General features: G+C 40.0%; 1 protein-coding gene across 1 annotated transcript in view; it reads right to left on the bottom strand.

Annotated features, from left to right (window-relative positions):
* Positions 1-4,548: 4,548 nt before the first annotated feature.
* PCED1B (PC-esterase domain containing 1B) overlaps positions 4,549-22,067 on the bottom strand; it is a 34,587-nt gene continuing 17,068 nt past the window's right edge. The window contains exons 2-3 of the transcript XR_007517188.1: positions 18,714-18,823; positions 4,549-14,901 (exon numbers count right to left, since the gene is read on the bottom strand). The gene's annotated coding sequence lies outside the window, so the exon portion shown is untranslated. The remainder of the gene's footprint in view (positions 14,902-18,713; positions 18,824-22,067) is intronic.

The following is a 22,067-nucleotide window of genomic DNA, read 5'->3' as shown; positions in this document are numbered from 1 at the left end:
CATTGAGTTGATTCCAATTCATAGCAACCCCAGAGGACAGAGTAGACCTGCTTCATAGGGTTTCCAAGGAAAGGCCGGTGGATTTAAACTCCTGTTCTTTTGGTCTTAACCATTGTGCCATCAGGGCTCCACACACACACACACACGTATGTATGTACACACACATGTATTTATATGGGATCCCTGGTGACACAGTAGTTAAGGCACTCAGCTGCTAACTGAAATGTTGGTGGTTGGAACCCTCCAGCCATTCCTCAAAAGAAAGACATGGGAGTCTGCTTTCTTAAAGATTACAGCCTTGGAAACTATAGGGCAGTTCTACTCTGTCCTTTAGGGTCACTTTGAGTCAGCATCAACTTGATGGCACCCGAGAACAACTATATACATATCTCCCCTGTGGTTCAAGTCTTTTCCTAGAAGGCCCCTTAGCTGTCATGGAAGTCAGGGATTAAAATCTACATTCTGGGAGAGGACTATCCTCAAACTTCACTGTGAAGCATCTGAGTCTCAGTCACAACCTTGTGTCAAGGTGTATGTGAAAAGCTGAGCACAGGGTAAAAATTCTGGCTTCGAGACACTACCTGGGCTGTGTATCCATTACTCATCCTCTTTGATCAGTTTACACTGATGCAGTGGTGAAAACTGAGCTCTTGGAATGAGGTTAGATAAGAATATCTTACCAAATAGCACATTTCTTCATCATTCTATTTGAATCCCATGATGGGGCCAGGATTCCAGGACAAGAGGTCATACCTAAGCTGAGCCACAGATCAGGACTCTGCCATAGAGGGTGTACTTTGGCCCCTAGAATGATGGAATTGGTGATAAAATGAGTTATTTTGTAAAAATTCTACAAGGAAGCACTGCAGGCTGACTTGAAGCAACTTGTATTTATAAGAAAATTCCAGTGTTAGGGAAAAATTTGGTGTGTGGACTCTTTTCCTTGTGGTATCCTTATGCCAAGCACAGTGCCTGGCACCCGGTAGATAGACAATCAATGATGAATGAGTGGAAGAAGCTTTAAAGGATCTTCAGAAAGATCATGTATCTCTGGTAGAGAAGACAGTCAAGGCTGGTGCATCAGCCCAAGACTATATGTCTAAAAAATGCAGATTTATCATTTTCTCTTTTTTTTCAAGCCTGATTTTTCTTGTCTTCTCTTAATCTCTTTGTCCTCTTATTTACCTCACTTCTCCCTCTAGATTTTTATCCCTGGGCAATAAACTCCTTGTTATGTGATATTATTAGGGAAGAGAGAATTCCATTTTGGTTAAAGGTGTTATGGATTAAATTGTGTCCCCCTCAAAAAATGTATTGGACTCTTAACCCATATACCCGTGGATATAATAGAGTTTCCTTTGTTCCTTAGAACATATCCAAGTAGGATGGATTCTAAATCTAGTCACTTCTGAGTTATAAAAAGAGCAGATTAGACACAGAGACATGCGTGCATCGAGGAAGACAGATACGATGTGAGGATCACGGAGGAATCAAGGAAAGCCCAGGGCTACCAACAAAGAAGAAATTGACATGATCAAGACTCTGAGTTGGACTTTTAACCTCCAGAACTGTGAGAAAGTAAATTTGTGTTCTTTAAAGCTACCTACTTGTGGTATTTGTGTTACAGCAACACTAGGCAACTAAGACAAAAGGACTCCAGAAAGAGTGGAGCAATCCTTTCTGCCACTGCTGTCCTACCCATTCTTGGGCAAGTTGTTAATTTGATATGGGATCAAACTGACAGCAACTCACAGTTGTCACCCTTATGTGGCCTTAATAGCCACAATGGATTCAAACATAGCAATGATCATGAAGATGGTGCAGGACCAGGCAATGTTTATTTCTGTTATATATAAGGTTGCCATGAGTCACAGTCAACTTGACAGAAACTAACAACAACAACAACAACAACTAAATAGACTTAGTAAGAGCAGATCTATGTGAGAGTAAGGAATAGGGGGAGGAAATGGAATGCATGGCTAATTCCCACCATGAATAACTGCCTTCTTTGCCATGAGAGTAGAAGAACAGGATGGTGCCCGGCTACTGTTACTGTACATTTTGATCGAAGATTTTCCTGTAGAATCTTTGATCAAAAGGTGGGAAATGCAGAAGTGAATTTCAAATTACCATGAAATCCAGGTTTTCTGTAGCCATTGAGACTGGATGAGCCCCCGAAGCTATTGTCCTTATTTAAACCTTAAACCTAAATTCAAAAAGATCCCTGAAGTCTTCTTTAAACCAAACAATAATTTAGCTTAATTAGTAAAGAATGTCTGCCTTGAGCACTGTAATCTCTTCAAGAACTATCTATATGGGATCAAATTGCCAATGGCAACTCGAAAGATTAGATAGGAAACTTAGGGGACAGTGAGTTTATATTAATGGGGGAGAAACAATTCAGAAAAGGAGGGTGAAAATGGTTACACAACTTAAAGAGTGTAATCACTATCACTGAATTGTGTGTGTACAAATTGTTGAATGGTGCATGTACTGTTGTGTATATTCTCAACAGCAAAAATAAAATAAATCATTAAAAAAAAAGGGCAGATCTAAAAGTTAAAAGTTTCTAGAAGTTAAAAGCCCTATATTTTACTTCCCAGTGTAACCAAAAAGGGTTGAGTGTGGTAACTGACTGCAGTGAGGGCCAGTTAGAGTGGGGTTCTTTCTGAGTTCCACGGGCCCCCAGAGGTCCTGCATGTGTCATCTTATCCCTTGAATGAGAGATACAGAAAAACGTATGGGTAGAGAGAAATAGTGATGGGAATAGGTATGGTTCTGATGATGGTTTGGGAAAGGGAACCCCTTTTCTTTCAATGTAGTGGGATTACCTGGGAGTCGGGGAGAGAAGTTCCTGTGTGCCTCCCAGGATCTTCTGGACAGAGTTGTGTGGTGTGACCTACCCTTCTGGTAGGTAGAATGAACAACTACAAGAAAAATTACAAATGCATGTAAGAGTAGGAAAAATTGGTGGTGCGATGATGATAAAGATGACTATGGTTTATCAAATGTGTACTAAATGCTAGGCAATTTACTTAGCTGTGGACTGCATTTATCTCTGATCTGCCCACAGCACTAGGGGTTAGGTGTCATTATTCTCATTTTGTAGATCAGGACACAGGCTCAGAGGGGTTCCTTAACTTGCTCAAAGTCACATAACTACTAAACGGTAAAACTAGGATTTGAGCCCAGATCACTAAAAAAATTAAAAAAGAATTATTTATTGTTGTTGAGAATATACACAGCAGAACATACACGAAGTCAACAATTTCTACATGTATAATCCAGTGACATTGATTACATTCTTCAAGTTGTATAATCGTTGTCACCCTCCTTTTCCAAATTGTTCCTCCACCATCAACATAAACTTACTGCCCCGCTAAGTTTCCTATCTAATCTTTCAAGTTCATGTTGTCAGTTTGATCCCATATAGATAGTTCTTAAAACAGCACAATGCTCTATGTAGACACTCTTTACTAGTTAAGCTATATTATTGTTCAGTTTTTAGAAGACTTCAGGGGATATTTTTGGTTTAAAGTTTAAATCTTACCTCTGGACAATAGTTTTGGAGGTTCATCCAACCTCCCTGGCTCCAGAAAATCTACATTCCATGAGAATTTGAAATTCTATTCTGCATTTTCTCCCTTTTGATCAGGATTCTTCTATAGTATCTTTGAGAGTCCAGATTACTTTAATTATAAGCCTGTATTTTTTTTTTTTTTAATCTTTGCTGATTTTTCTAAGTTTCTGGAAGATATGGGGTCATTGGTCTTTGAATGGAAGAGATACTATCTTCTTTGAGAGAAAAGGAAAAATGAGAGGATGGTGAGGACCCTGAGAAATGTTCAAATGGTCTCTAAGCATCCTGAGAGAAGGAGCTGTGTCTGTCTTTTGACTACTGCACCCTCAGTGTCTTGTCCAGTCCTGGCGTGGAGCCAATGGTGAATAAATATTTGTTGAATGAATGAATGAACAAACAAATAAAATGTCACAGAGACTTTTTGAAGGGTAGAGAAGAGAAAATGAAGAACCTTGGATTGGCTTTGCCCCGTCTATTCCACGTCTTGAGAACAGATGTGAGGGTTTGCAAAAAAGTTGATAAGATTCAGAACAGCCACTTGGGGGATGTGATAGAGAATTTAACAAAACACAAAGGCAAGAATGGTTGAGCAGCTATGACAACCCTCCAGAAGTTTGTATGAAATTCTCAGTTATTTCCGAGCAGCAGTTTCTTCATCAGGGGACTATAGAAAATCCTTTTGGGATGTTTTTTAAGCCCACATAATTTGTTATTATTTTTACTGATTTAAAAAACTACTAATTAAAAACATACCATATGCATGGTATTTTACAAAATTATGATGTTGAGGATTATGATTTCCATGAAGGGGTTGAAGAAACTAATAAATACTGCTGGGTAGAGCCAGGAATCTAGTCAGACTTGTTTTAAACATGCATCTTCAAGTATCTGTTTAATAGTATATATATTTTCCATGTCACCCACAAATATTTCAGTATGTATCTATAAATGGTATGGACTCTTTTGAAAAATATAACAAAACACAATAATCACACCAAAAAGCAATTAATAATTCTTTTAATGACACCAAATATCTAGTCAATATTAAAATTTCACTGAAAATTTTTAAGCTGTTTGACCAAATCAGGATCCAGATATTATCCGTACATTCATTACAATCAGTTTGCATGAATTTTTTAAATCTATATGGTTCTTCTCAACTCTCTTGCTCTCTCTCAACTTATTTGTGAAGGAAATAAAGCCTTTTGTCTATTGAGTTCTCAAATGTCTAGATTTTTCTGATCGCATCCGCAATGTGTTTTATAACAACACGTTCCTCTGGTTTTCTGTTTTATCTGAGACTGATATTTGATTCTAGAAACTTGAAGAGATTCCATCTCTCTGGAAAGAACACTTCATAAGAGGGAATGTGTACATCTTTCAGGAGGGATATAAAGTCTGGACACCTCATTTTAAGAAGTCTGCATCTGTTGATGATCATGGCCCAGATTCATTATTTAATTGAGCATTGTAAAATGGTGATCTTTCATCACTCCTTTGTTTATTAGCTGAAATTCTTCTAAAAAGAGACAAGTCTTCTCATCTATTAGTTACCCTGAAGTACGGTTCACAAGTTAAGGTAGGATAAATGCTTGATTCTTCCTCTTTATTTACCATTTTTTTAAAAAGTGGGTTGGTTCCCTAGCATCTTCCTGACGTTACCAGTAAGGTAACCTCTGTTGTTGTGGTTGTTTTTATCTGTTTGTGCATTTGATTTGTGTTTTCTGAGTATAGACTCTAAGGTTAGAGTGCCTGGGATCAGCATCCCAATTCTAGAGTCATGTGACTTTGAGTTAGCCATTTAACCTTTCTTAGCCTCCCCTCCTTCATTCGAAATTAGGGGTACTTAATGGAGCCCTGGTGATGCAGGAGTTAAAGAGCTCGATGGCTAACTGAAAGGTTGGCAGTCCAACCCTCCAGCTACTCCAACAGGAGAAAGATGTGGCAGTCTACTTCCGTAAAGATTTATAGTGTTGGAAACTCTATGCGGCAGCTCTATTCTGTTCTATAAGGGCTGTTATGGGTCAGAATCGACTTGATGGCAATGGATCTGGTTTTTTTGTTTTTAATGATATCTTCATCACAGAGCTATTTTAAGGATTAAATGAATTGATATATATAAAGCACTCGGAAGGATGTTCGGCATGTAATAAGCCCAATGTAAGCGCTTGCTACCTTTAAGTGTTGTTCTTACTGTTGTTGCTTTTAAGTGGTCTTGAGTGGACCCTGTTGTTTTTTGGTGCCATCTGATCAATTTTGACTACCAGTGACCCCATGTGACAGAGTAGAACTGCTCCATAGGGTTTTCTTGACTGTAATCTTTATGGAAGTGGATTGCCAGGTCTGTCTCCCACAGGGCCACTGGGTGGGTTTGAACTGCCAACCTTTCAGTTACCAGTTGAGCCCTTAACTGGTTATGCCACCAGGGCTCCTTGAGTGAATCCTAGGCTATGGTATTTTTTAAAAGCCAGGGTAAAGAACCATAAAATTGTGAGGTTTAAAGAGATAATATTTCCAAAGCAAGAGCGTGAAATGGCTGTATTTCGTGTTTTTAAAAGCCAGCTCAGGGACTGAATCCCTGCTCTTTCACTCACTAATAGTGCGAGTTTTATCCTCTCTAAGCCTCATTTTCTTCATCTTAAATAAGATAAACAATAGTACAGAGTTCCTTGAGAGCCTGTGAGAATTCTTTCTGTACCCTGCCAGGTGCACAGTAAGTGCCCAGCAAGTGTTAGCTGTGATGTGCTGAGAACTTCACCACAGGCCTTGACCCATGCATCCAGCTGACACTCCTCTTTTGGCCTAGACTTTTCTGTCCATATTACTAGTTTTTTCTGCCTTTTCACCATTTCTTTATTCACACCAAAAAGGCACCAGTACCAATATCAGTTGCCGTTGAATTGACTCCAACGCATAGCAACCCCATGTGTGTCAGAGTGGAACTGGGCTCCACAGGGCTTTCAATGGCTGATTTTTTGGAAATAGGTCAGGACTTTCTTGCCGAGGCACCTCTGGGTGGACTTGAACCTCCAACCTTTTGGTTAGCAGCAGACTCTGTAACTGTTTGCACTGCTCAGGGACTATAAAGGTCAGCACTAAGAATTTGAGAAAAGTATATTCTTCATAAACATCTGTAATGGAAGCTCTCGGTAATAGACAGCTGCGTAAACGTACACTTCAGCAGTTCATAGTTCATAATTTAAATGGTGTTTTAAAAGGGAAAACCTTCAAACTGACTAAGCAAGCAAGGAAAGACCATCTGAACAGCTGAGTGCCAGAGTCCAGGTGGATGTCTTGTTACCTTATTTGTAGTTCCTGACTTATCAGATGTCTCTTTCCTCTTCCTGTTTCACAGCTGTAAGTCATTTGTTTTTGCTATCTACCCACCGTATATTTTGGGCATTTTGTTTCAGATGCTGTGTGCTTTAAAAAGAAGGTGTTTTGTTTTCTCAATATCCTAATTTGTCATCTGTGTAGACAACAGTCAAGATGGTTTCTAAGAGACAGATGCTGAGGGATGAATTATTGATCAAACCGTAAACAATTTGGAAGATGAAATGTATTTGACAAGTCAGTTTTTCTTTTTTTTTAATCTTTTTCAAACTTTTCATCCTTCAACCCTAGAGATCTTTGAAGAATAGAGAAAAATGTCAGATATACATGTAGGAGCAGCTGGAATGATCAGAGATCATTTTTTAAGGCAGCAGTTCCCAGTCTTTCCAATACTGACACCCCTGTTATGATTCCCCCTCCTCCACGCCAACCTCATGGGCCCTGTGTTTTGAAAAACTGAAGACACCAAACTGCATTTATCAATATTTAATTCATTTCCCCATTTTTTATTAATCAAAGTCATCTAACTGCCAACGAGAATATCTGATCAGTATGAGACAACCTGGGTTACTATACCGAATTGCTGTAATTCCAGCTAACAGAAGGAAAATCTTTGAACTGAAAACATCTTTAAATTGAGAGCAAGGTGCTGCATTTTCTCCATGGGGATGCTGATTCTGGCCTTCAGGGCCCCTTCAACTTTGGTTTTGACCTTCAGTAGGCAGAATAAGAGCCCTCCAAAGATGGCCACATCCTAATCCCTGGCACCTGTGATTGTGTCAGGTTACATGGCAAAGGGGATTTAAGGCTGCAAATGGAATAAAGTTGCTTATCAGCTAATCCTGAGATGGGGAGACTATCTTGGACTAACTGGGTGAGCCCAATGTAACCACACTGGGTGGAAGACGGAGGCTGTAGGGTCAGTGTGGGAGTGATGTGAGAAAGACTCCACAGGCCATTGCTGGCTTTGCAGATGGGAGGCGGCTAGGAGCCAAGGAATGTGAGCAGCTTCTAGTGGGAAAAGGTAAGAAAGCATCTTGGGCCTCCAGAAAGGACTGCACCCTTCCAACACTTTGCTTTTAGCCCAGTGAGACCCATGTTGGACTTCTGGCCTCCAGACCTGTACCATCATAAATTCGCGTTGTCTTAAACCATCTACTTTGTGGTAATTTGTTACAGACCCCAGAGAAAACTAATACATAACCTCTTTCCACAAAGTTATTGACCACCACTCCCCTTCATGGGTCCTGTGCTCTGGCCAAAGTGACCTCTTCAACAGACCCCCACGAAAAAACAGTTGCCATTGTGTTGATTCTGACTTACGGTGACTTCAGATGTGTCAGAGTAGAACCATGCCCCAAAGGGTTTTCAGGTGGGCTGATTTTTTGGAAGTAGATTGCCCGGCCTTTCTTCCAAGGTACATCTGGGTGGGCTCAAACCTCCAGCCTTTTGGTTAGCAGCCAAGTGTGTTAACCGTTTTCACACCCAGTGACTCCATCAACGGTCCCAGGCATGCTTTTCTGTTTCTGCATCCTTGTCTATGCTCTCCCTCATGGGGGATGTCACGTCCCTCAACTCAGCAGAGGTGAATCCTGCCCGTCTTTCAGGATGAGCTCAGATGCCTGCTCTGCCACAGGGGCACCTTTGTGCCTGCATCTATCAGGTGCAGTTTTTCCCTCCTTTGAGCTCCTATGGTGCTGTAGCTGTCTCTCGCCTGGCACTGAACCGAGTTTTCTCCTGGACTAAAGTTATTTGTGTTATGTCATATCTTCTCTACTAGATTTCAAGCTCCTTGATGACAAGGCTAGTGCTTGATTCATGCCTAAATCTGCGACAGTACCTAACCCAATACATTTATGTCCTATGATCTTAACATACAGCCATAGTCCTTTACAGCTGTGTGCATGTATATGTATATGTATGTGTATATTATGTGTATGTGTATGTGCATGTGCATATGTATATATGTGTCTGTATGCATATATGCAAATGACATTATAGAACAACTACATGCCTTCAAAGTTACAGGAAAAAAACCAAATCAAGGTTTGTTTTGTTTTGTTTTTTACCAACTCTCACATAAATGTTAAGTGTCTCAAGCACATCTTTTTTTTTTAGGTATATGTACAGCTTGAGCACCTGTTTCTTCATGGAACTGAGTTGGAACAATGGATGAGTATGGGAGAATTTATTTTTTGAATGAAGAGATTCACATAAAAAGTAAGGAGGTTTTTATGTGGAATATGCACAGGATCTGAGCAAAGAAGAAAAATCATGAGGCACATGAATAGGAAGTAGTTCTTGGGCCAACAGCTTTACTTTTTATTCTATCTGGGACCCAGCCATCAGAGAGTGATGCAAAACGTTTGTTTTTTTTTTGTCTGTTTTGTTTTTTCCGTGTAGATGCTGAACCAGGAGGAGAATTTATTGCAAATCTGACTCCTGGTGGTTTGCTCATTACGGAATTAAGGAAATGGACTCAGAGTGAAGTACAATTTGGTTTTACTCCCCAAGCCAAAGAATGTTGTTTAGAATAAGTCTAATAAATGGCATAATTTATGATTAATTACAGTGGCCGGTAAATAGTTTGTGCCCAATATATATTTTTTTTAATAAATTATAATAAAAGGAGTAGAACTACAGGGGACAGAGAACATCAAATTCACATTTCATTAAAATTTTATAAATGCACATGCTTAAAGTACTAAAGAGTACAGGAAAGCTTATCATGAATAATCAACAATCCTTGCATCTCTCCTCAATCCCTCCTCCCTATGTTACATTGTATTGGGCTCTTTGAATTTGTGTTCATATCTTAGTCTTCTCAGGATGTCCAGTGTCTAGTACAGTACTTAGTACAGTTGGAGCTCACCACTTACTTATTGAATGAATGTGTGATAATATCTGCTTTGAATGTGCTTTCCCTCATACAAAGTGCATTCTGGCATACTGCCTCGTCTCTCCCCATCCCTTTTTTTTTTTCTTGTGGGAGGAAACAGCCTGAGAGAGATTACGGTAGTGGTCAGACCTGGTTCGAATTTTGGTTGAGCAAGACAACTTCATGGTTCTGAGCCTCGGTTTCTTCATCTGTAAAAATGAGGTCAATCATATCTTTCATGATGGAATGTCATGAAGAACAACTATAATAATGCATGTAAAAGCATCTAGCAGTTTGCTTCACCCATAAGCCGATCAGTAAGCTCTGGTTTTCTTCGGTGCGCTTAGGCGTTAGGTTGGGAAATGTGAGAATGTGAAGCTGGGACTGGCATGGGCCACAAAGTCAAGGTAGGTACAAATGGTAGGCAGCAAGTATGAGATCAGACTGGGGAGTTTCTGGAGCTGAGGCTCAAAAACTATCAAAAGTCTGAGAGTGCAGGGGAGCACACAAGGCCTGGAAGTCAACCTAATAACTGAACTTTGTCAGGGACACGTCACCTTGACACAAAGACAGTTCCTAGTTCAAACAAAAAACCTTTTATGATTCTAGTCAGTATAAGAGTTCACTCTAGAGATTGGCCTATCTTGGAATCCAGTGAGACCCCATTAGGGGTTCAAGTTGTAGGACATGGGACTGTGCTTATTTTTCAGGGGGATAAGAAGAATCCCATAGTATTATCTTAAAATGGCAGGATATTATGCCTCTGGCTTCATAATTATATGGCCAAGTAAGCCCTGCGATGGAGCCCTGGTTGCCCAGTGGTTAAGAGCTTGGTTGTTAACCAAAAGGTCAGCAGTTCAAATCCATCATCTGCTCCTTGGAAACCCTATAGGGCAGTTCTATTCTGTCCTATAGGGTTGCTATGAGTCAGAATTGACTTGATGGCAGTGGGTTTGGTTTTTGGTTTTTAAGCCCTGTGAACCGAGAGCGAGTAAAGAGGAAGGATGTAGCTTCCCATTGCTGGGATTTACTTGGCCAAGCTCTTCTCTGAGGCTGTGGACTGTGCTTGAGGACAGTGATTGATTCTCAATATAAAACACAGGTGTGTTTGGCTATGACTGGGGTGTCCCTACGAGAAATAGAAGCAGGTTCAATTGTGCTCCAGGTCTCCTCTGTTCTTTAGGTACTCTCTCACTCTTTCCACCCCCTCTTTCTGCTGTTTCAGTGCCCTCGTTTTCTCCCCAGCTAACTCTGTCCCAGTGCCCTACATGTCCAGTCATTGTCCTCATTCCAAATTTTTTTCTAGCACCACTGCCATCAAAGAAGATCAGTCCTTAAAAAGGGGGTATGAGCAGGGCTTCTGTGGTACCAGTGATGTTCTGGGTTCTGGTTATACGGGTATGTTCAATTTGTGAATATTCACAGAGTTGTACATTTGTGATTTGTGTACTTCTGTATGTAATATTTCAATTAAAAAAAAAAGTCCTGCCTCACTAGTAATTAGAAAAAGGCAAAATACAACACAATACAAAGAATGTAGTTCTATATCTCATTCTCTTAGAGACCCCAAATCAGCCAAGAGATGATGATAAAGGATTTTAATCAGATTTTTTAAAAATCATGCTATTAGCTCTTAGATGACAACGTGCTCTAATCCAGATAAAATGAAGTCTTTTTACAAAGAAAGCTAATTAAAAGATGAAGCTAATGATGGGGACTGCAGGAATCTTGGCAGGCCAGAGTGAGGTCTTTTTGGATAGTAGGATTTTGGGAGTACCCCCAAATCATAAGTCATAGGAAGCCATGTATTTCTTCTATACATTAAGTCAGTCAGACTGGGGTAAATCTATATGCGATTACTTGAATAAAAAGACATCCAGTATTCATTAAGCTGGTACCTTCTCTCTCTCTTCTTTTCTTTTTTTAGAATGAAACTTAACAAACCACAACATCCAAATGGCTGATTATACACTTGGCTTAATATATCTGCAATACAAAGTCATTCTGTAAAAAAAAAAAAAAATTAAAATGCTTTGTCTCCAAGATAAGCAGGTATTTTTGCAGGACCATCATTTCCAGTTCTTGTAACTATGTGGCTAGTAAAGCAGTTATTTTAAGTATTTTTTAGCTTTTGTCCTAAAATAAAAATTAGACCCAAGAATACTCCTCCAAAGACTAATCTAATCCTAACTGGTGCATTTTTTAGTTCTTTTCCTCTCGGAGTCAAGAAATTGATACAGATCACAGAAGTGCTTTTGTTTGTATTTATTGGCTAACATACACCAGACATTACGCTAAGTGCTTTACCGATACTATACCATTTAAAACTAACAATCTCGTGAGGTAGATATCACTATTTTTATTTTAAATTTAGGAAACTTAAACATAAAGAGTTTAAGATTCTTGATCCAACTTCCATCACCAATAAGGAGCATGGACTAAATTTACTCCCAGGTGTGTGTACCACCAAACCTGTGTTCTTAATCTCCATGCCATTCATGCCTTCTCTGAGCGTCACTTACTAGACAGAGGAGCCAGCTGTATCATTGCTGTGCACATGTCAGCTTCTAACCTTAGAGAATGGAATCCTAAGGAAACTCCACAGCAGGGACTTTCCAACTTTTTTGGCAACAACCCATAATAAGAATTACAATTTATCTTTAGTCTCAGGAAATACGCACATACACGCACATACACATTTCCTGAAACAAATATCATCACCACTTGATATGTACTCTGCTTTTGTTGTTGTTGTTGTTCTATTTCATTTTTTAATAAGTCCTGGACATGATGCACTAAATTATTTTCAGTTTGCTAATGGGAATTGGAAAAAAAAAAAATCACTTTGAAAAATGTTTGCTTTGAAGAACACTGCAGAAACACACAGCTAGTCTATCTTACAACATTACCTTTTTGATGACAGCTATACACCTTTTTTTTTTTTTATATACACCTTAGGCAAGATATTTGAGTCCTCAGTTTCTTCATGTGCAAAATGAGAGGGTTGGACTAGATTATAAACAACAACAACAAAAAAAAACCCAAACCCGCTGCCACTGAGTTGATTTTGACTCATAAATGACCCTATAGGACAGGGTAGAACTGCCCCACAGGGTTTCCAAGGAGCTATAAGTGGATTTGAACTGCTGACCTTTTGGTTAGCAGCCGAGCTCTTAACCAATATGCCACCAGAGCTCCTGGACTAGATTAAAAAAAAATCTTAGTGACTGTTGATTCTAGCTACCATTAGAAAAATTTGGAAAGCTTTTAAATATACTTATGCCCAGGTTTTTGCCATAGACTTTCTGATTAATTGTTTTCCGGTAGGGTCTGCGTACTAGTATTTTTTGTAAAGCTCTGCAGAGTGCTGTAATGTTCCACCAGGGTTAGGAATCACTGGACTAAATGATTATCAAGTTTTCTTGCAGCCTAAAATTCTAGGCTATTCCGACACGGTGAATGGGATATATTTTTAAAATATAATTAAAAAAAATTATTTTCATAAGGAGAAAGAGCATTGCCACTGCCCAATATCTCTTACAACAGTGACTTTCCCATTCTAGTTACATAGGGAATTGGAATTAGTTTGAAATCCTGATTCCAGGACCCACCACCAGTAATTCTGATTGTGCGGATCTAGGATGGGGCCACATGCTCTGCATTTTTAACGCCTGAAGCAGGTGATTGTGATGGGAGCGATCTAAGATGCACTGTGCTGCAGCACTCAACAACTGTCACCGTTTCCACAGTCCTTAGCGCCTGGCATTGTGCCTGTGGCAGGTGCTCTAAAATGGTTGTTAAGTGGCTTCCCCAACCTGCCTGGCCACTCTGCTGGCCCCTGCCAGCTCTATGGGCTTTATGTCCATTTCTCTGCATTCTTAATCCCTTTTCTAATTTTTCCCAAATTAACAATCACATTCTCCTATTCCACCCATGGTAATTTGCTTAAATATTAAAATCATACTCAAACCAGGCTACTAAGATTCTGAGAGGGGATTGCCTGGTGGTAGCTAAACAATAGGACGAGCTCGGATTATACCTTACATTTTATTTAACAAATATTTATATAGTGCTAACTGTGTGCCAACCACTGTTGTAAGGGCTTTATAAACATTAACTTGGTTGATGTCCTTAGTAATCCTATGACGTAAGTGCTATCATCCTTATTTACACATGAAAACCCTGAATTGCACTGTATTTTTGTAGTGCTGATTTTATACAATGTTTTGAAGGGCATTATTTTAAATATATAAAACAAATGATACTGTATGGAGGCAAACACAGAATTTCAGCTAATGTTTTAATATGAGGCTCGAAATAAATTTTATCTTTGGGGTGGGCTGCTTCAGGTAGACCTCCTGCAGATACAGGTTCAGACCTGTAGATATAGTCCATCAGTAGAAAGGTCTGAGAACCTGGTATTAAGGAAATACCTAGGAAATATTTAGTAAAGCATTCTTAGGTTAATTCCACCCCAGCTTCTCATGTCCCTTCGATCAGCTCCTATCCCTTTCTGCTTTCTCATCCCGCCTCTGGACAGGAGCTGCCCATTTAGTCTCGTGTATCTGCTTGAACTAAGAAGCACACTCTTCAAGAAAATTATTGTATGTTTTATAGTCCAATGTAATCTTTGTCTGAAGAGTGGGCTTTGGGAATGGTTTTAGTTCTGGCTTAACAGAGAGTTCAAGGGCCATGTCTTCTGCGGTTCCTCTAGTCTCAGTCAGACCGTTAAGTCTGGTCTTTTTACGTGAACTTGAGTTCTGCACCCCACTTTTCTCCTGCTCCATCAGGGACTCTCTGCTGTGTTCCCTGTCAGGGCAGTCATTGGTGGTAGCCAGGCACCATTTAGTTCTTCTGGTCTCAGGCTAATGAAGTCTCTGGTTTTGGTGGCCCTTTTGTCTCTTGGGCAAATATTTTCCTTGTGTCTTTTGTATTCTTCATTCTCCTTTGCTCCAGGTGGGTTGGGACCAATGGATGCATCTTAGATGGACACCAGTGGCTGATTTTTCAGAAGTAAATTTCTAGGCCTTTCTTCTGAGGCACCTCTAGGTGGACTCAAACCACCAACCTTAGCAGCCAATTGCTTAACTGTTGGCACCACCGAAGCGTGCTAGAAGGAAATGGTAGAACCAGAAAATCACCATTTTGTGCCTCTACTGAATTAATTATTTCAGGCAAGACTCATCGATGATGCTAAAACTGTAAGATAAAGACTGATGAGGAACTAGAATATTTGCGTGGTACCAGTGCAGCACCGCACAGGACGCTTGCTGGTGATAAGTGGAAAAGAGAACTTTAAAATGGAGGTTTCTGCTGTCACCCTTTTTGCTTGATGATCAATTTTAGCATTTAATGCTGAGAAAGCTGACTTAGGTCCTCCTGTTGTGATACAATGTGAAGGACACCACATCCCCTATGAGGTATTCCGCCCAAAATGCCTAACTTGAATCTAATCAATCCTTTGGATCTAATATTAAACTTATAGGCAATACAGACAGTAAACATTAAATGACATCATGAACAAATCATCAAATTCAGAAAGTGGGATATGCTGTAGGACAAGTCTTTCCAACATGTCAACATTATGAAAAAAAGAAGGGTGTGTGTATGCATGTGGGGTGGGGACTCTGGTTCTAGATTAAAGCAGATTCGAGAGACGTAATAACCAGTGCAGTGTGTGATCCTTTAGTGAATTTTAGTTGGAACAAACAATTGTAGGAAACATTTTTGGGACTGGGTAAGAGATGATATTAGCAAGTTACTGTCAGTTTTATTAGATGTGCTAATAGTCTATCAGACGTGATAATAACTTTGTGGTTACCTAGGAAAATGTCCTGGTTTTCTACATGTGAAAAACTTAGCGGTAAAATATTATGAAGTAATTTACTTTAAAATACTTCAGAAAAAATATTTTAAAAAAATGTGGCAATATGTTAACAAGGGTTAAATGAAATGTAGGTTATGGTAAATTACGAGTAAATTACACGACTCTCTTTACCTTTTTGTTTCTTTGGGAATAAAATAATTTAGAATAGTGGTTTTTAAAGTGCGGTTCCCATCATCTGAGGACTTGTTAGAAATGCAAATTGTAGGGCCCCACCCTGTTGCTGTTGTTAGGTGCAGTCCCAGTGGATTTAGACTCATGGCGACCCCATGTGACACAAAACCAAAACCAAACTGCCCCATTTGGTTTTCTAGGCTGTCATCTTTAGAGAAGTGAATGACCAGGTCTTTCTCCGGCAGAGGAGCTGGGTGGGTTCGAACTGTCAACCTTTCAGTTAGCAGCCAAGTGCTTAACCATTGTACCGCCAGGGCTTCTTGGCCCCACCCTACACCTACTGAATCAGAAACTGGGAAAAGAAAGGGAGCAGCAATGATGTTTTAACTAGCTCACCAAGGAGATTCTCAACGAGGCTAAATAAAGTTTCAGAACCACTGCCTTAGGACATGGTGCAGTGTAGTAACTTCTCAGTGCTGTTGTAACAAAGTACCAAAGCTGGGCGGCTTGAAACAACTGAAATGTCTGGTGTTACAATTCTGGAGGCTAAGAATTCAGGGTTTCCTCAGAGCTGTTGCATGCTCTCTTGGAAGGCTCTAGGAAACATCCTTTCTTTCTCATCCAGTTTCTGGTAGACCCAGGCATTCCTTGACTTGTGGGCGCATTACTCCAGTCTCTGCCTCTATTTTCACATGGTCATCTTCCCTTTGTGTCTGTCTGTCTGTCTCTCTCTCTTTTAAACATTTTATTGTGTTTTTGGTGAAAGTTTAAACAGCAAGTTAGGTTCTCATTTAACAATGTCTATACATATTGTTCAGTGGCATTGGTTACATTTATCACCCTATATCAGCATTCTCATTATTTCCATTCTGGCTGCTTTGTTTCCTTTAATCTAGTTTCCCTGTCCCCCTTACCTTTCCATGGTTGGTCTAGGGAAAATGTTTACCATTTGGTTTCATCCAGACAATTATTTAGAAGAGCGCAGTACTCTCAGGTGATAATATTTATTTCGTGGGCTGATCTGTCATGTGTCTCTTATTTGTAAGAACACTACTCCTGCTGGAATAGGATCCACCCTACTCCAGTATGCCCTCATGTTAACTGATAATACCTTCAAAGGCTCTATTTCCAAACAAAGTCATATTCACTGGTACCAGGGGTTAGAGCTTGAACATATCTTTTTGGAGGATACATTCAATCCATAATGTGCAGTTAGCAAAGAGTGGACAGTACAAAAAGGATCCATCTGTCAGTCTGACATAATTAAACCCACTGCTGTAGATTCCGACTCAAAGTGACTCTGTAGGACAGAGCAGAACTGCCCCATAGGGTTTCCAAGGCTGTAAATCTTTATGGAAGGAGACTGCCACATCTTTCTCCTGCGGAGCCGCTGGTGGGTTTGAACTGCTGACCTTTCAGTTAGCAACCAAACCGTTAACCACTGCACCACCAGGGCTTCTCTAACATAATTACAGAGATGAACTACCAAATCAATGACTGCTTGCCCAAAATTAGCTCATGCTATGTGTAGAAAAAAAAAAAAAAAAAAAAAATGTGTAGACATGAGGAGCCCTGGTGGCACAGTGGCTAAGCACTCTGCTGCTAACCAAAAGTTCAGTGGTTTGAACCCACCAGCTGCTCTGGGGAGAAAGATGTGGCAGTTTGCTTCCATAAAGATTACAGCCTTTGAAACCCTATGGGGCAGTTCTACTCTGTGCTATAGGCTCCCGAGTCAGAATTGACTCGACGGCAATGGGTTTGGTTCTTGGTTTGGTATATGCAGACACGGGAGTGAGAAGTGAAGATAAGAAGACAATTTCAAGAAGCCAGGTACCAGTCATGTCAGGGAGGTATCATGATTTAATGGAGAGTGCCTGCCTAGAACCCAGACTAGACATTGTGAGACTGCATGGTCTGGTTGTATCTGTTCTTCATCAGCGGTGTCTGGCTTTGCTGCTGTTCTTGTTCTTTTAACATAGGCTCTTTTCTTAGCAGGATTGGAGTCCTGCTCCCAAACAAAGTCATTAAGTGTTGACAGACATTGCTGTCTCTACTTCTCAATTACCATGCTCCACTGGGATGCATTTTAGGGTATTCTGTGCCAGGCTTCTGGCATACCTGGGCTGGAGCACCCCTACTGCACAACATACTCTGCAGGCTAGACTGGAAACTCTCCAGAACTTATCATCAAGGCAGGCTTGCTTACTCTATCTTATAGGAAGAAGGCAATCATTGTAGATCTCAGCTTCTCCTAGCCTGTTTCATCTCACTTCAGTTAAGTAGCCATTCCCAAGTTTGTTCCAGGCTCACCTAACAGACATTAACTCATATTTGTGCACAGATTATTAAAATGCTACATCAAGAAAAGGACTTCATATATAAAGTTTCACTTACAAACCTTTTTTTTTTTTTCTCTTCATTTAACCCAGCTTTTTTCTCTGGCATTCTCTAGAACAGTATTTCCCAAATATATTTTTAAAAGAGGCTACATACAAAAATAGTTCTGCAGTTAAATAAATCTGCAAAATGCTGAGTTTCCAGTATTTAGGCATGTTTATTTTACACAGAACTTCTCAGAGCCTCTAAGGCATTAAAGGCTATTGTGAATTTCCACCAAGGCAGTAAGGATGAATCTTTTTGCAAACTTCCTTCCCCATAGAATGCAGGTGGAGTAGTGATTATGGTTCAAAGGAACAGGTTTTAGGACATGTTCCTTTAAGGCTTAATGGACAGAATCTTGTTTAAAAAAAAAAAAAACTCTTTCAATAAATTAAGTATGCAGAAGAAGAACATGATTAAAAATAGAAAAAAAGAAGTGAGAATGAGAATATTGTTTCTAGAGTTTATAGAAACAAACATACAATAGTTTGCAACACTGGAAATCAATCTTTCTCTTAATGATCTGTGTTTTCAAATCAACTTACCATTGCAGAATTCATGAATACAAAGCTGTCAAAGACACAGAGCTGCTACTTAGTACAATTCCAGAGTTCAACATGAATGTTGCCTCCTGAAGTCATGCAATGTGGGGTCCCTACAAAGAAACAAGAGCTCTGTTGCTGACTTGTGGAGAAGACTGCAGCTAATGGTATGGGAGGATACAAGAATCCATTTGTGTTCAAATGCTGGAGCTTGCTTTGCTTGTACTTAGAAAAAAAGAAATGTAGCTACGGCTTTAAAATTTCGGCCTTTTGGTATAACATATTATACTTTATTATAGGGTCTTGTGAGAAACATACAATTCTTAGATAATATCAATTTAATCATAAATTTTACTTTTTAATTTTTTCCAGAAAACTTGACACAAGAGTCAAGCATAAAAAGTTTTGATGGCTATCATATCTTAAGACTGGAGAATAGGCCAAATGAACCCTGTATTCTAAGTCTTAACAATAGAGCCATGATTTCACTCATAAAAGCTAATAATATTGGCTCTTTTTATCAGACAATAGCTTGATTGCATTACTAGGTTTCTTGATTTAAGGAGCAAAGTGACAGTAGCAGAAATGGGCACAGAAGAAAGCCCCAGATTAGAAGATAAAGGCCAGGATATTATAAAATCAAATGCAAGCACCTGCTAAATATGCTACCAGGGTTTTAGCCCAGTGATGACTATGTCCCTGGCTGGGTGGTAGTAGTGGAGAGGGGGTAGGTTAGCCACCCAAGTTGACTTAGGTAAAGTTATGATAAAGTTCTATAGATATTTTCTGAAGAAAAGTAATTCAAACATTGTCCAATTTTAAATACAAATTGAATTTTTTTGTTGAGAATACAATGTGAGTTCATTATGTTCTTGAACATTTAACTTATTTGACCTCCTTATTTGCCAGGCATTGTGGTAAAGTGGTAGGCACTGGGAATTCAACAGTGAGCAAGACACATGGCGCTCACATCCTAGTCGAGGAGGCTAGCAACTACTGAAATCATTGCTGAGTGATTTAAGTAAGACAATGGAAATAAACAGCACTTTGATACATAGTAACAGTAATTTTAGAGCGAATGGTCATGGAGGGTCTTTCAGAAGGTGACCTGGAAGGTGAGGATGGGAGGATGAAATGTTAGATATCCACAGAACTAGGGGTAGGAGCATAGAACGTTCCAGGAAGGGAAACAGCAAGTGCAAAGACCCGAGTTATAAAAGAGCTGGACATGTTGCTGTAGGAGTAGAAAGAAGTCCTGTGTGGTTGAAAGCATAAGAGGAAAGAAGAGAGTTCTGGAAGATAACATTGCAGGGGCAGACAGATGCCTGATGATGTGGGACAGTGTAAAACACAGTAAGTTTATTCCAGGGTAACGGTAAATCGATGAAGGCTTTTAAGCAAGGGAGTAACATGCTCTGACTCTAAGATTACTCTGGCTGGTTTTGAAAAAAAAATGAATTGAAAAGGAGTAAGAGCGGAATCAAAGAGCCCATTTCAGAGTCCACGGCAGCAATCTAAACAGAGGAAACAGTGGTTTGGGCCAGAAGATTGACAATAAAAATGGTGAGAAATGGATAAATTTGACATTTATTTTGGAAGTAGAACTGACTTCTTATTGATGGATTAGATTTGGGAGGAGAGAGTGTGAAGGGAAAATTAAGGTTCTGGCTTGAAGGAAAAGTGGGAGAAGGCAAAAGAAATTCTGGGGAAAAATTAACTGTTTTTGGTTTGGGACATCCTAAATTTGTGATGCCATTGTCCTTCGCAATATATTGAGTTTTCAAGAGAAAAAATATAGAGCACCGTTTGATAATACATACCACTGCCATCGAGTCGATTCTGACTCATAGTGACCCTACAGGACAGGGTAGAACTGCCCCACAGAGTATCCAAGGAACGCCTGGTGGATTCAAACTGCTGACCTTTTGGTTAGCAGCCATAGCTGTAAACCACTACTCCACCAGGGTTTCCTGATAATATGTAGAGACAGCCAATACGAAAAGCTAGCAGTGAGTAGAAGAAGAGAATGAGAACCCAAAGGAGGTAGGAGTAGGGAATGCTAATCACAACACAAAAATGGGTGAGTTCTGTGATTGGGGAACGGTTAGAATCAGGAGTAGAAAGAGGAAAGATGAAGGAGGGTGAGCAGTAGCAAGAAACCAGAGTGACAGGAAACTGAGAGGAAAAAAGAGAGGGAGGAGTGGAGAGAAGGTATAAAGGACTACTGGATTTTTTCTCTACACTACAGATTTTATCGGATGACTGGTTGCCCAGTGTGGCAGGCTGAGTAGTGGCCCCTGAAATATCCAAACCCTAATCCCAGAACCTGTGCATGTTACCTTATATGGAAAAAGAGACCTTGCAGATGTGATTAAGATGTCATTTTAAGATCCTGTATTATCTTAAAAAAAACAAAAAACCCAAACCTGTTGCCTTTGGGTCAATTCCAACTCATAGCCACCCACAATGACAGACTAGAACTGCCCCATAGGGTTTCCAAGGAGCACCTGGTGGATTCAAACTGCCAATCTTTTGGCTAGTAGCTAAGCTATTAACAACTGTACCACCAGGGCTCCTGAATTATCTAGGAGGACCTTAAACGCAATTACAAGTGTCTTTGTGAAGGGGAGGCCAGGAGAGATTGACTGCAGAGAAGAAGGCGATATGACCACTGAAGCAAGATGCTGCACTGCGGGTGTTGGAGATGGAGGAAGGGGTCAGTAACCGGAGCACAAGGAATGAACGCAGCTCTAGTAGCTGAAAAGGTAAGGAAACAGATTCTCCCCCACAGCCTCTGGAGGCTCAGTGAAGCGGATTTCAGACTTCTGACCTCCAGAACTGCAAAATAAATGTGTTTTAAGCCACCAAGTTTATGGTAATTCATTACTGCAGCCATCAGAAACTAATGCACATGGGAAGAAAAGGGTTGTCCTCATCTAAGTCTACCTGCACCCCTATCCATATGAGAAATGGGACAGTTAAGATTGGTGCTCTTGCAAAGGTACAATTCTGTCCAAAATACAGTAGATTCATCATTCAGTGGCTGGTCCTCAGCATTGTAAATTTAAAAACATTCTCCTGGGTTCACCAGGTGTGATCAGATTGAGGAGGACTAACACATACTAACCTAGCTCAACAAGAGAAACAGAAATCAGAATACCAATATGAGTGCACTGGCTTAGTCACATCAGTAAGTGAATGCTGCATGGTGTTGCCAGGGAAACACAAAGCCAGAATGAAGGCAACTGGCTCATCTTGATGGCTAATGTTATCAAAATCTCACAGCCTGGTATACTAATCTTCTTAATTGGATTAAACATTTACATCAACCAGGCAGGTCCCTCATCTATGGCTGTG

The sequence above is a fragment of the Elephas maximus genome, chromosome 4, assembly GCF_024166365.1.
Source record: "Elephas maximus indicus isolate mEleMax1 chromosome 4, mEleMax1 primary haplotype, whole genome shotgun sequence".
NCBI classification, from domain to species: Eukaryota; Metazoa; Chordata; class Mammalia; order Proboscidea; family Elephantidae; genus Elephas; species Elephas maximus.
Note: the sequence above shows the minus strand (reverse complement) of the source record. Positions and strands in the feature narration are given on the sequence as shown.